At 43.6% G+C, this 14,459-nt stretch overlaps 1 long non-coding RNA gene across 1 annotated transcript in view; it reads left to right on the forward strand.

Annotated features, from left to right (window-relative positions):
- The first annotated feature begins 1,635 nt into the window (after positions 1 to 1,635).
- Positions 1,636 to 14,459, forward strand: part of LOC119565768 — a 135,968-nt gene continuing 123,144 nt past the window's right edge. The window contains exons 1-3 of the long non-coding RNA XR_005224652.2: positions 1,636 to 3,203; positions 7,248 to 7,328; positions 13,029 to 13,182. This is a non-coding gene — a long non-coding RNA (uncharacterized LOC119565768). The remainder of the gene's footprint in view (positions 3,204 to 7,247; positions 7,329 to 13,028; positions 13,183 to 14,459) is intronic.

Consider the following 14,459-nt stretch of genomic DNA (forward strand, 5'->3'; position numbering starts at 1 on the left):
ATCTGTGAAGAGCTGTTTATTCAGCACTGCAGTCTGTTTTTTTGAATCCTCTTATTAGGTATTAGAACTGCCTGGAGAAACTTTGATAGAACCATATTCCCTGGGAATATGTTGTTCCATCGAAATCAAACTGCTTCTGGAAGTCACTGAAAAATTCACCAGAATTTCATTTAGGAAGAAAAATGAAAAAAAATTCCAACAATCTAGAAAAGGGCCTGTTATGACATTTTGGTGATGAAACATTCCAATTTTTTGTTTTGAAACAACTGTTTTGAATTTGTTCATATTAGCTACTGTACTACAAAATAGAAGTCAAAATCAAGATAAATATTTTCAAACCACTCAAAACAGTTTTGTGTTTTTTTCATTTTCCTGTGCGGATAACTGACGTTTTCAGTTTTTACTCCTCTTCCGAGCTAAGCTATATTTTGGGATCTCAAAATCCTTAATGAAATAGAATTTCCATTCTCTGTATAGCTTTTAGCTATGAAATCCTTGTCTACACAGTGCTGTAGTCAGGTCTACAGGGGTGTGGAGCGCTTTAGCGGTCCTGTATAGACCCTGCTGGTGCAAACTGAAAGGTAGCTAGGTTGCATTAACAGAGTCCTGTTTGAAACAGCTACAGTGCTAACATGGTACCTTTTAGTTCACGCCAGCAGGATCTTCATGGGGCAGTTAGAGTGTTGACATTAAAGCACTCTTTTATTCATACCCCAGTAGTCCAGGCTTTGGCATTATGTAGATAAGCCCTTAGTTTGTCATTTTACCTTCCCACTGGAATTTAATTGCGGTTTAAAATAAAGCAAATATGCAGAGTGATGAGGTATGGTGGTATGGATAGAAAAATTATTAGCCATATAGACAAGTAGCTTCATATCCTGTTCCCCTCCCCCTTTTCTTTTTCCTGTAAATGTCTACATGCTTTTTAAAGCAAGGACAAGTTCATATGTTCTCGTGCGCCACCATTGTGGGTGCATTATAAATACCTAGATAGAAGTTACACTTACCTAACGTGGTATTTAAAGATCACACAATCTGTACCTGACCATATTTTCTAAACAACGGTGGGAGGCATTGCAATAGCTTGTATATGAGTGCCTCTCCTTAATTCTATACAGAGTAATTGTAGAGTCTGAAAGGAAACCCTGTATGCCTCAATGGGGAAAAATGGCTAGTGAAGTTGTAAATGGCTACCAGGGAAGTTCACAGTGAAAATCATTTATGCCCATAGTAAACAAATTCAGATGTATACAAAGGGAATTGTATACCCCTCCCCCTTTATAAAGGGAACATAGGAGTGTGCAAAGCTAGCTGAGGACAGTGAGGGTAAATTATTTTACTTTTAACACTTTCCAAAACTGCCAGTTAGGATTTTTTTCATATTTTTAAAAAAACACATGACATTTTATCAGCAACTAGTTGACTTCCAAATAATAATATTAAAAAAAGGGAAGAATTTTCTTAGAATTATACATTTTACCACATTGTCTTTGAATACATTCTGGTAGAGCGGACTTTTAGCAACTTGTAAATCTAAGGCCTTCTCTATATTGAAAATTAGCCCAACTCAAGTCCCTGGCAGCCACTAACGAGCATAGCTGCACTGATGCAAACCCCTGACATAAACAAGGAAAGTTATGATGTGCATCAGGGGACCTTACCCTTGTTTGCCTAAAGCAAGTTGCTGTTTTCCTTTTTTCTGTGCTAAAGGAGGGAGTTTGAAAGCACTCTGCATTGGCCTGACCCTCCCCTCCATAGAAATCAATGGGACATTTTACCCTTGGCTTCAAAAAGCGCAAAGTGAGGTCAGCACTGGGTGCTTTTGAAAATTCCACCCCGAGAGAGTTTGCATCATTTGCCAGTCCGTCTCCAGTCTGCTGGAGTAGGGTCTAATTCCTGTCAGGGGGAAGGCTAAAATCAACAATGACGATAAAAACAAACGCCAATAAGCACATTTTCTTACAATGTAAATACATAGAAAAAGGGAAATCATTAAAAAGCCAAAGTCAACGAAGAGTCGCTTGGCTACAGGGAAGCAGAAATACCCCAATTGTTGCATTGCATTGTCCCACTGCCTTCGCTGAGTTTTGTGGGGAAGGGGGGGAGAGATGATGTGGATGGCCCTAGTTACACTACAGCTTTTCCAAACCAATCTTGACAATGCTACACTTGAAGATTGGTCAAAACAGGCTTTTTTAATAGTTGTTTAAAACTGTTCTTGAGCCTAGGCTGGTAATGCATAAGTAAGCAGGCCAATTTGCATTCTCTAGTTATTGTGTGCTGAGCATCTCATTTTAAACCTCTGTTGTCCTGCTCGGGCTCTGAAACCTGGCATGGTGGGTGCGTCTCATGCCCTGAGCTTCAGCCTAAGTGGGAATGCCTGCACTGCTATTTTTAGAGCCAAAGCATGAGCCCCAGGAGCCTGAGTCTGAGACTCTACCATGTTTTGGTTTGGTTCAGGATTTTTCAGTGTAGATGAACCCATTAATACCCAGCTTCACAATACAGTGTAGACGTACCCTTGATGTCTTCATAAACTCCTGTTTTTAAATTTAACTTCCTTGAGCACACTCACTGTGGATCCCATAGTAAACAGTGTTTATTCTCCCTCCCATTAGTTTTATCACTGAGGAAAAACAGGTTTGCCTTTCTGCTGGTGGCTCTGATTGCAGCTCAACATCCATCAGAAAGGACAGCTGTAATTTGATCAGGTGTCTTGTCAAACTCTAAGATCTCAACGTATTTTCTAACTTTGGCAAGACTTTTATGAAGCAAAGTCAGTCCCTGCAAGAATTCTGTCCCCTGCATCAAGGGTTTGCCCCAGTTTCAGTCTTTGGTGGCTAGCGTTCAGTATAGCTGCACCAGTGCAGTCCTCTAGTACAGAAAATGAAAGATGAAACTTGGATCAGTGCAGCTTATTCGTGCTTGAAACATGGGTGAATTCCTCCGGTGCAAATCACAGCTTTCCTTGCTTTGGGTTTGCCTTTGTGCAGCTGCAGCAGTGACTGGCTGCTAGCAGCTGAAATTAGGACATGTCCCAATGTAAAATCGAGGCTTTTGTCTTGTGGGGCAGAAATGGACGAGCTACCAAAAAGTGCTGTCTAGGAACATGGTTTGCAGTACTGCCTCAGACCATTGGGCCATCCCGTCCAGAATCCTCATGCTTCAGAAGAAGACAGGGCATGTCCTGACTCTTAATGGCAGTAAGTAATTTGACCTTTCTTCTTTCTAGGTATTGATATGAATGTTGAAACTGACGCAATGATATAATGGTGGTGCAGCAGCAAAGATTTGTGTTAACTTTTTTGCAGTCTCCTTACTGGTAGCGGAAGAGGCTGCACTGGTGGCACTAGAGACTGGAGTTGCCTGTTTATCCAAATTGCCCATCGGTGACTGTACAGTCTCTCCCCCCCACTGTCCCACCAAACTCTCCCCCCATGCCTCCGCCATCACTTGCAGGAAGAACTTCTGGAAAGGAGAGGGGTGTTCCCGTTTTCCTGCTCGTGCAATTGTTAGTCTCCTTGCTCAGGCTGCTAGCAAGGGTTACAGTCTCAACTGTGGTGGTCTTGTGAGGTGGCAGCAACCCTAGGAACTGGACTAAGCCACCAAATTCACTTCAGATCAGCATCAGATGGTAACGGACAGTAACTACCTCCCTAAACCACATAGAAAGTCGTGATGTAGCAGTAAGAGACTTCCCATTACCGGTCCCTTGCACCATCCGGACCCAAGACGTACTGAAGACTTGTGTATAACATTCGTAACTGACTTAAATTTCTTTCTTTAAAGTTCAGTCTGAACTATTCTTTTAGAGTTGACTATTAAAGCTCACCCAAGACCCAACCACAAATGAAAGCTAGTGGAGGGGAGGTTTGAAAAAAAACAAACCAGAGTGTCAAAGCAAAAGAAAGCAAGAGACTATATTTAAAGTTAGTTCAGTTTGTGGCATCGTCAGATGTCTCCTGCTCCCAGGCAGCCATGTTCAGAATTGATAAAGAAAGGCAGCACCCTCCTAGCTGCTATGTACATGTACCCTTGAGAGTAGTTCTAAAGCTGGGTGTCAGCTCCATATTGGGGGTGCAGCACATCAGTCTCCCCGCGTGGTCTTGCATCTACTATACACAGATTTAATGAGATCATGGGACTAAGTCCTGAGAGAGAGTCCTTGGGAGGGTTCTTACCCCTGGTCTACACCGGGAGCGGGGGATTGATCTAATAACGTGAATAACGTAGCTGAAGTCTACGTACTTAGATCTACTTACCGCGGTGTCTTCACTGCAGTAAGTTGACAGCTGATGCTCTCCCGATGACTCCGCCTGTGCCTCTTGCCCTGGCGGAGTACCGGAGTCGACAGGAGAGCGCTCAGTGGTCGATTTATCGCATCTAGACTAGACGCGATAAATCGACCCCCACTGGATCGATCACTGCCCGTCGATCCAGCGGGTAACGTAGACAAGCCCTTAGTAAGGAGCAGCAGCTGCCGTTCAAACTCTGAGGTCTATGTGTGATGCTAGTGTAACCCACTGCTCAATGTGTGTTATGCATCCCTCTCTCTGCCAGATCCACAAAGGATATGCATCTCTTACCGTCTCCACCTGTGGAGCCTGGCACATTAGTTTAAGCTGTATTGACTTACATTTTCAGTTCTGAAGGTTCTCTAGTTCAATTCCTAGTTTGGGTTAGCTAGGCATGGAATAATTTCTGTATTTCCAATGTCTGTATGTCGAGATGCTGAGGTGCTGACAGTCTTCATTAAGATGAAAATGAGGTAGGAGCTGACCATGCAGGAAAGCCTAAGAGGAGGAAAGGATACAGCGGAGGACAATACAATAACATGGTCTCTGGAGAGGCACATGCAATGTTGAGAGAGTATCAAAGCAGTGGTGAATGTTTACAAAATATTTTATTTGTTGCTTTTTTCACGGTGTGAAAGACCTGTGGTTTATAATTCTCCTGGAAGATGTAAGATTGGAAAACAGACATGGAGGAAAAGGAGGCGGCATGGTACACAGGGTCAGGAAGGGGATTGTAGGGATATGGGCCAGCATGAAAGCAGGCACAGAGTTCAGCGTGGGAAAAGGACATGAAGGGGTTGTAGTAAAGTGGCCGTGATAGGGTTAACTGGGTTATCCAGAGTATTATGGGATGGAGCCAGGCTCCACTCCAAGTTCCCCTTTCTGTACGTGTGAGTTTCCCCTCCAGTCTGTGATGCAAATCATGCGGTTGAATAAAGCGCCAAGCTCCCTGCCAGCTTTTCTGGGAGTAGAACGTTTGTTTTAGTTCACCTGAGTGGTCCCTTTACAAAAGGGGTCATCCACACAGGCAGCTTGCTCTAAGCAAACCCCTCCAGCATCCGCTCCAGCTCATCCCCGTGCTTCAGCAGAATCTCATGAGCAACAGCATGGGAATGCTACCAGGAGGAGTAACAGTGCCAGCCTGGATGGTTGACCTTGGTCTGTAACCTTGAGAAGTTAGTTGTGTATGAGATCCAGGGCTGAAGTGGATTGAGGGAGGGTCTCCTGTCCTTTAGTCCTGTTGAATACCTTTTAAAATGAATGGCAACAGATCTTTGCTAGGTGAGCAGGTTAGCTGGCTGTTCCTGATTTTTAAAAAAGAATTGGCTTAAACCTGACTAAAGCCTTTCCATGCATCAATGACCCACTTTATAGGTTAATGTTTAAATTGCCATAATTAGGCTTCTGGGTTGACACCCTATTGAGATGGATGAGAGCAGTTCACACTGCAGTGCTATTGTTTTAGGGCTTGATTACACTAGAGTGTCTTATTTTGAGTTAGCTGATTAGCCATTGAGCTCCATGTGGTTAACAGGTTTCTAAAGGCTGGTCTGGACACTCCTCCCCCGCCCCCTTAAAAAAAAAGAAAATCAAAACCCCCAAATTTAATTTTGTTTCAAGGCTGCTGATGTTTCGTGTTTATCTTTGGCTTCTCTGCCAAAAATAAAATGTTTACAGCTAACTCACTGGAAATCCTAGTGGAGACCAGATCTGTCAGTTTTCCTCAGTGTAGCTAGTCTAGCGCAATCCCATCTGTGTGGTATAGTGCTGACCTTGACCAGGTACATCAAAGTAAAAACTATCTGTTTTGCTTCCCGATAACAAGCTTGATGTTAAAACACATCTTGTGTTTTTGTTTTCGGTGATGATAAAGCCTTGGGTTGTCAGTTAACTTGAAATAAAAACTTCAGTGTAGAAAAGCCTTCAGGTATTAATGTATCTGTTTCCATTTCACCGCTTATCCTCACAACTAGAAAGGTTAGACGCATTCTTTTTTAATGAAAGTTTAAATTATGTGGTAAGGAGGAGGAATGCTAAAGATCTGCAGGAGAACGGAGGGGCTCAGAGAGGATGCAGATTCCACATGTGGATTTCTGGTGGCTCTGCTTATTAAAATCTTGCCCAGATTCAGCACCATAAGGGGGGGGGAGAGAAGTCTTCAAATATAGCAGCTCATCGATGTACATAAACCAGACAGAGTTCCAGCTGCTACATAATACGGTGTGTTCTTGAGCAGAAAGTGCCACCACTTGAATACATAATGCATAGTAAAGTGCCAGACACACAATAATACATCATGACACTGGTGCAGCAATGCCGGAGCATTGTTTTCTGAATCTGTATCCCTTTGGAAATGTTACCAAGGACGTGACTATTGATAAAAACCAAACCATTCTGAAGGGTTGGTTCGCACACATTTTTTATTCTGTTTTAAGTAGATCAATTGAGGAACTGATATAGTTCAGGTCAATGCACTTTTAGCAGTATAAAGGTGATTATATCAGTATACGTTGTTAATTTATATCAATATAAGCACCTTTATACTTGTATATTTATTTTAAAGGAACACTGGCAGGTTAATATATAGTGTCCTTGCCTGTGTTCCTAACAACACCTACAATTTATTTAAACTCAAAGAATTTTGAAAAAATCTAAATTGCTTGTCACCATTTGTATTGTTTGCATTTAATTCAGTTTAGACATTGCAAATCATCTTGACAGTTTCATTTCTGTTTTGATTAAGTTTCACTTTCTGATTCTCCTATGGTAACACAACGCAGAATGGTTGGATTGCAGACACCTTGGGGATGTTTCAATTCAAACAAACCATGTTTACATTTAAAACAAAACTAGGTTAGATTAAAAAAAAAAAAAAAGAAAAAGAACCCTATGTTTACATTTTCGCTCTAAACTACCAGACAATGTCACCTTTTGAAAACATTCTGCTGTCAGTTACAGGTTGGGATACTGGATGCTTGTGTACAGATATGAAACAACTATCATCTGTGTTCCAAGGACAGTACTAAACTACAGGTAGGTCCAATCTACACCATAAGATGAGACACTGTTTATAGCTATAACTGCAGAATTGCCAGCTCTTGTAATTTTGCCACAACTCTTATGATGATTGGTGGTTTTCTCAAAGTCTGAGCTCTTGGTGTCCTGTTGTTTCATGAGAATCTGAGCTCTCACTGAAAAGAAGAGTAAGTTTCTAGCCCTCATGGTTGTGGAAAGAAGCTTGAAAACCTGAACTGAATGTAACCTGAAGAGTCAGAAACCAAAAGGCAAACAAAGAACCCCAAGTGTATTTATTCTTCAAAATCTTAGGAGTTTCTCAGAGGCTTGGGGTTGGTGATAGGGGAGCTATGTTGTAACAGGCCCACCTCCCTCTCTACCCCACCCCCTCCAACGTAGTGATTGTGTTGTGTAAGTGGATCCTCCTGCAGCAGCATTCGCTGCCTTTGTTGCTTTGATGCCCTGATCCTGCACTGAAGTAAAGAGGAGTTTGGATGAAAAAGAAATACAGGATCTAGGCCCAAGTTCGTAAGGGGGATGTGAAAGTTCTTCCTGTCCTGTGGCAGGTTAAATCATAACAAAAGCATCAAGCTCCACATTTGAAAAAGCAATCACATTAAAGAATCCTTTTGATTTTCCACTTTGTACAAACTACCTGTGTCAATAATTCAGTCGGTTTGTTAAGGGCCAAGAAAGAGCACCGCGATTTTTGAAGTAACTAAAAGACAAAGGATCACTTGATTTTAGCTTTTAAAGGGCTGTAGCTTTCCTAATAGGTGTCCCGCAGTACTGTAACTGAATATAACCTCAATAAGATTAGACTTTGCTTTCATTTTAGAGGCAGTGGCATTTACTCTTTCACCACAAAAGACTCACTTATTATATTGTCTACAACCAGCCATGGTATGGCAGCTACTGCTCTGTATTATATAGGTAGTACTGTAAAAGCCCTTTTACTAGGAAAGTAATAAGCTGTAAGACCAGGTATTATTCTGTGACTAAAGGAACAGTATCCTTACAATCCTTGCTACTTTCTCACAGTCTCATCAGCAGCTGAGGGCAGAGCCAACTTGTGAGAAATTTCTGTAAACGAGCTTTTTAAATTCCAGGTTGTGTTTTGCAATAAAGGGTCAAGAAGCATTGCATATTTTGTTCTCCCAAACCATCTGTTAGATCAAGCAGATTTGAAAATAGCAGCAACCTTTACAAAAACAAAAAAACAAACACTGACCACAATAGTGACCATATAGTTGAACAGCCTTTAAAGTGTGTTTTAAGTCCTTGCAGAACTAAACGAGTCTGTAGAAAATCAGTAGCAAAGATTAGCCTCTAAAGAAAACATGGAAGTTGGAAATGAGTAAGATTAATTAGGTCACCCAGTCCCTCTCCCTGCCATTACATGGCTGTTCCCTACAGTGTGTTTTCTAGTGTGTTCAGCTTGATTTTAAATGTTCCAAGTGATGGGTAATTATTCAACAGACTAGCACATTTTACCATCAGAAAAATTGCCAAACAGATCAAATCGAAATGCTGGATTTGTGAGATGATGGCCATTTGGGTTAAATGCATTTACGTGTAGGCATTTTTCTAGGAGCACAGAGGCTTGGTAACTTCAGACTAAGATTTTTATTTATGTGGGACTAGTCCAGCTGGAGCATTGTCCTGGAAGCCTCCTGTTTCCGTAAACCATGAAAATGGAAATACAGAACATACGTTGGTGCCAGGGCAGATGTATACAAGCAATGCTAAAATAAAGAGCTTTTCTGTGATGGATGAACACTTGACAGTAATTAGTTAGTTAGTAAGGCTCTTTGAAGAGGGAAAGTGCTATATAAATGTGAAGTCTCACATCATCCTTTTTGAAAAACAGCCTTTAGAGGAGGGAAAGGAATGAGTGTCTTATGAAAATGTATCTCAGAAAGAGATACCAAGAGCTCCATTTGTCATGTTAAATGTTAGCATATAATACTTTGCACTTACATGATGTTTTTCGTTCAATGAACTGAAAGGGCTCTGCAGACACTGCCACCCAATGCCTCTGTGAGATAGGGATTTACAGATGAGGCAACTGTATCGGGTACTGATACTACACCGGGGGTGGCCAACCTGTGGCTCTGGAGCCACGTGCGGCTCTTCAGAAGTTAATAGGCGGCTCCTTGCATAGGTGCTGGCTCCGGGGCTGGAGCTACAGGTGCCAACTTTCCACTGCTCAGCCCCAGGCCTTGCCCCCACGCCACCCCTTACCCCAAGGCCCCTGCCCCTTCCTGCACCCTCCCCTGAGCCTCCTGCACCCTTGCGCCCCCCCCCTCCCCACTCCATCCCGGAGGGAGAGGGAGGTGCTGATCGGCAGGGCTGCCAGAGGGTGGGAGGCGCTGGGAGCGGGCTGGGCAGGGGGGGAGGGAGGAGCTGATGAGGGGCTTGCTGATGGTATTACTGTGGCTCTTTGGCAATGTACATTGGTAAATTCTGGCTCCTTCTCAGGCTCAGGTTGGCCACCCCTGTACTACACTAACTACTCTGACAGGGTGCTGAGTGAGAAGCACCTAATCAGCCCCTGCCACTCCAGCCCCAATCAAGGGGAATGGACTGGGACTGGTTGGATAGCCCTGTGGCTGTCTGCTAACGGGCAGCACCTGCCAGCCTCATTAGCCAGGGCTATAAAGGCTGGAGGAAGCCAGAGAGAAGGGAGGAAGAGAAAGGTCAGGCTCAGAGGGAGGGGGAGAGTGGACAGCCTTCGGGTCTGTTGCTGGCCAGGCCTGCGCTTGGCAAAGTTGGCTGCGAAATCTGTATATAGGTGGAAAGTGGAGGCGGGGAAATAAAGAACACTGGTGTTGCACCAAGCTGAGCATTCCTGATTGGAGAGGGCAACAGGGGCCGAAACCAGAGGGGCCCAGCGTGCGTCCTCGCTACAACTACAAAATGCAGTATACTGTATTTATTAGTAGCACTAAACTGTGCCTAAATAGGGAGGATTAAAGCATTTGACATGGAGTGTTAGAGATCCCAGCTGGCTAACTAAAGAAGGGATCTGCAACACTGAGATAATTTTCTGTCTTTGGCTTCTGTCTACACTACCAGCGAGGGGTGTGATTCACCTGCTTGTGCACACATACTCATGCTAGCTCAAGTATAAATAGCAGTGTGTATTTTGATTTAGAAATGCTACTGAGGTGCTTCATACTCCCTTTCTCCTCTTTATAGGCCAGTCTTGCTCGTTGGACTACATCTCCCATGGTGCACCATGGTCTCCCACCTTGGTGAGGGGAGGCAGTGCATGGAGAGAGAGAGAGAGAGAGGCAGTCTGGGCAACGCTCCCCGGGGACAAATTATATTGGGGGAATAAGGCACCTGAACTACAACTCCCATGAGGCATACGGCAGCATCGCCAAAATGAAATATTTTGTTTTTTTAATAAATATTTGAAATTTTCTGCAGAAAGCAGACATTGTTCGTTCCACTTTTCAAAAAATTAATTGAAAACCCAATTTTCCATTTAAAGAAGTTTTGATGCAAAACTTTTGACCAGTCCTAAAATTAATGCACTTTTGAACCTGTTAAAAAATCCGGGTCTAAATCACTGCCCATTTGGATATCCTCACTCAGTGATGACTTAGCATCTATTAAAATATTTATTACATTGGCTGAAATGACTTATCTGGAATAAACTTGGCTGCCTCTTCAAATTCCTAAATGTTCCACGTTCTGGATAAAAAGCACAAGCTTACCACAGACTAAATCCTCTCTTAAGCAGACAATGGGCCACAATGACACACGGACTGGAAAGTCATTCCTGTAGGGGCAAAAGGATCAGCTGTCCCAAAGTCTTAGAGAAAAGACATGGACAGGTATAAGTGACCTCTTTCTTGCATCTGGGTCCAATCATTCTTAACAGATGGGAAGCAGTCAGCAGTTAAGTGAAGAGTTAGGCTGGGAAGTGTCAGAAGAGAGAGAACTGAGAAGACTGGAATTCTGAGGTTACCTCAGTGCAGAGTGCCTATTGCCTAAGGATGCTGTTGCACATGGATGCTGGTGGGTCCAGTTTAAAAGGCCTTGTGAAAGCATGGAAACACTGAGTCTGGTGGCAGCTTTGTCAATCTTGGAAGCTGAGGCTGAGAACTTTGCCACCCGCAAAATAACAACAGATCTTATTGAGTTCACGGGTGGTTCCTTGGAGGGGCACAAAGTGTTTTTATTTTGTAGGCGTCATTAAGTACTTTTGTTTTTATCTACCATGCTATGATGTCTGCGGGGTTTCTTCTTTAGATATCCTGGCTACAAATAGCAAGTTGGTCTTCTGGTAAGATTCCTACTCTTTCAACTAGATCTTGCATGACACTGGGAACCTGTTTATACTGGGTGAACGAGTACCAAAACCAACTCTGACATGCTCCAGCCTACAGGTGCAGTACCATGGGCTTGCACGAATGTGGTTTGAAATCAGGCTGAGCTAAACCACTGTAGTGGGGGTTTGCGCTGGTGTGAAGCTATATTGGTGCAAACACGCTCAGCACAGACTAGCCCCAAGACTGTGCCACCATTTTCTTTCTCTTGTTGTCACTTTGGCCAGTTTGATGCGAGTCTTGTGCCCTGAGATCTCTGCAAACTCAAATTACAATGTAATCAGCAAGCCAAGAAGCACTGTCTCTTTGGATGGGTGCATTATTGATCCTCAACTGACAGAAACTCGGAGTCCCGCCATGCCCCTTCTCCTAGATCACCACTACCGTGAGAGCAAGTCAAATGGACTCTTGGCAAGTGACTGCAAGGCCAGAATCAGGCACCAGGCAGCACACGTTAATCTTTTAGTGCCTCCCAGTTTCCTGGTACTTTCTGAAAGCTTTCATTTAGTATCTGTACAGAGCTGGACCTACAAGCTCTGAACAGGCTGGAGTGGAAACATTCTCCTACCCGGATGCTGTGGCCATCATAGATAATTCATCATCTTTCCTGCCTTAGCTGTTCTTCCTTGGGACTAGGAATGGCGATTCCTCCTTTCTACCCAGGAGCCTTGCCTTAGGAACAGGAACAGGCCTTTTGTTTCTTCTACTCCATGATACTGAGCATGGCTACCTGGCTTGCAGTGCTCAGGTAGAGTCAAAGCACTGTGCTATGTGCGGGAAAGGACAGCAAAGCAAAATCAGGTAAAAAGGGAATAGTTCAGAATCGGAAAAAAGAAGAAAATTTGGAGAGGTGAGAGCTGCGGTGCGCGGCCTGCAGAGGCAGAACATTCTGGAACAGGAAGTGGATGTGTGGGCCTTGTAAACATCCTTGTACCAGTAACTGACAGCTCTAGCTGCCTCCATGTGCTTAGTGAGGGCACCCACCGCCTTTTGTGCAGCATCGCTGAACCCAAATTGGGCGAGCTGCTCGGCACACATTGTTCTCTGCCTAGGATAATTGCTCTGTTTGTGTTGTCATGCAGCTGAAAGTTTTCCTGTGTGTGTGAAGTTTGCATTAGAGCAAATAGGGCAAAAACATAACATGCACATATCATTTAAATCTTGACCAGCTAATCCTATAAAACGTAGAGGAATAGATTTATTTAGGAATGGGACAAGGGGAGGGAGAGGGGGTAGGAGGGAGGGTCTTTTGCTCTTTGACCAGGACAGGAAACACTGATTTGAAAATGCCTTGAAGAAAAACTTCGTGAGGCAGAAAACTAGGACAAAACTTTCAAACCTGGGTGCCTAAAGTTTTATTTTTATCATCCATTTTTAGGCAGCTGGCTACAAATGGCTTAACATTCAGAAGAGCTAAGTACCCACAAATCGCGTGGAAGTCAAGTGGAGCTATAGTATAGTTGAGTGGAGAGGGTCCTGGACTGGGATGTGGGAGACCTGGGCTCTGCCACTGCCCTGCTGGGAGATCTTGGGTAAGTCACTTTGCCTCTCTGTGCCTCAGTTTCCCCAGCTGTAAAAGGGGGGTAGTGATACTGTGACCTTCTTTGTAAAGTGTTTTGGAATCTACAGATGACACATGTTATGTAAGAACTTGGTGCTATATTCTATTATGAATGGCAGAGCCAGGAATAATCAGCTGTGAGACCCTGGGAAAGTCATCTTCACTTTTCTGTACCTCTGTTTCTCCTTCCGCTGATTATCTATCTTGCCTATTTAGATTGTAACCTCGTCTTGGCAGGTACTCTCTCTTCCAATATGTTTGTACAGCACAGTGCACAAAGGGGCCGTGATCTCTCGGTGCTACTCCGTGTAATACAAGTAATTACAACATGATGTGCTCAGCAGCTTTGAAAATCAGGCCACTTCTATTTAGTGCCTAAATATGGAGTTAGAGGCTGACTAGTGTCCCTTACCTTTTAAAATAACTGGAGTGGTGGTTGTTTTTGATATCTTAGGGGCAGATGTTTCAAAGGTACTCATTGACTTTCTGTGGGAGTTGGATGCCTAACTCTCCTTTGTTCCTTTGCAAATCTGTCCCTTAATGGATAACTCTATGCACTGACACAACAAGCCACCATGTTTTAGGTGAGACCCCACAGTGCTTCATGTTAGTTGGGGCTGGGAGCAATATTCCGTCTGTGGGGGAAGGGAGAAGAAATGTATTCTGCCTGTAGCAATTGAGAGTAGCTAATTACAGACCAGCACTGCCATCTTGGAGACTGCTTACCTGGAGTGCAGGTAGTGACTGTAGCTGCTCCGTTGTGGGTAGGATTATAAAGAGGGGCTGGGAGAGATAGCAAAAGGAAATATGCTCCTAATATTATTCCCACTCATCCAGGCAAAGATAATTTACTTGCAGTCTCCAACAGTGTTTGAAACTGTAATAAAAAGAGGAGCACCGTGATGGTTCAGGCCCTTGATCAACGTTGAGAAGGGTCTTGGCTTTTCTCTCCTATGTCCTCTCTTAAAAATTACATTTTGAGACTATAATTAGGGGCTCAGATTTGAAAAGAGGTTTAAGGCAGTTGGATGCTACCTACTTTAGGCTTCTTTGAAATCCCAGCTTAGCGTTTATTGGGTGGGAGGAGGATTTTCAAAGGCACAAATGGTAGTTAACGGCCTGAGTCAGTTGTGGTTAGTCACCTAACTGCCACTTGTGCATATGCGAATCCTCCCTCTCCCGCACTGCGTTGGGAAATGATTTTTCCTGGTCCTGGTGTGCAACCCGAGGAAGAAGTTTCATTAGGGT

This window comes from Chelonia mydas, chromosome 1 (assembly GCF_015237465.2).
Source record: "Chelonia mydas isolate rCheMyd1 chromosome 1, rCheMyd1.pri.v2, whole genome shotgun sequence".
In the NCBI taxonomy this organism is placed as follows: domain Eukaryota; kingdom Metazoa; phylum Chordata; order Testudines; family Cheloniidae; genus Chelonia; species Chelonia mydas.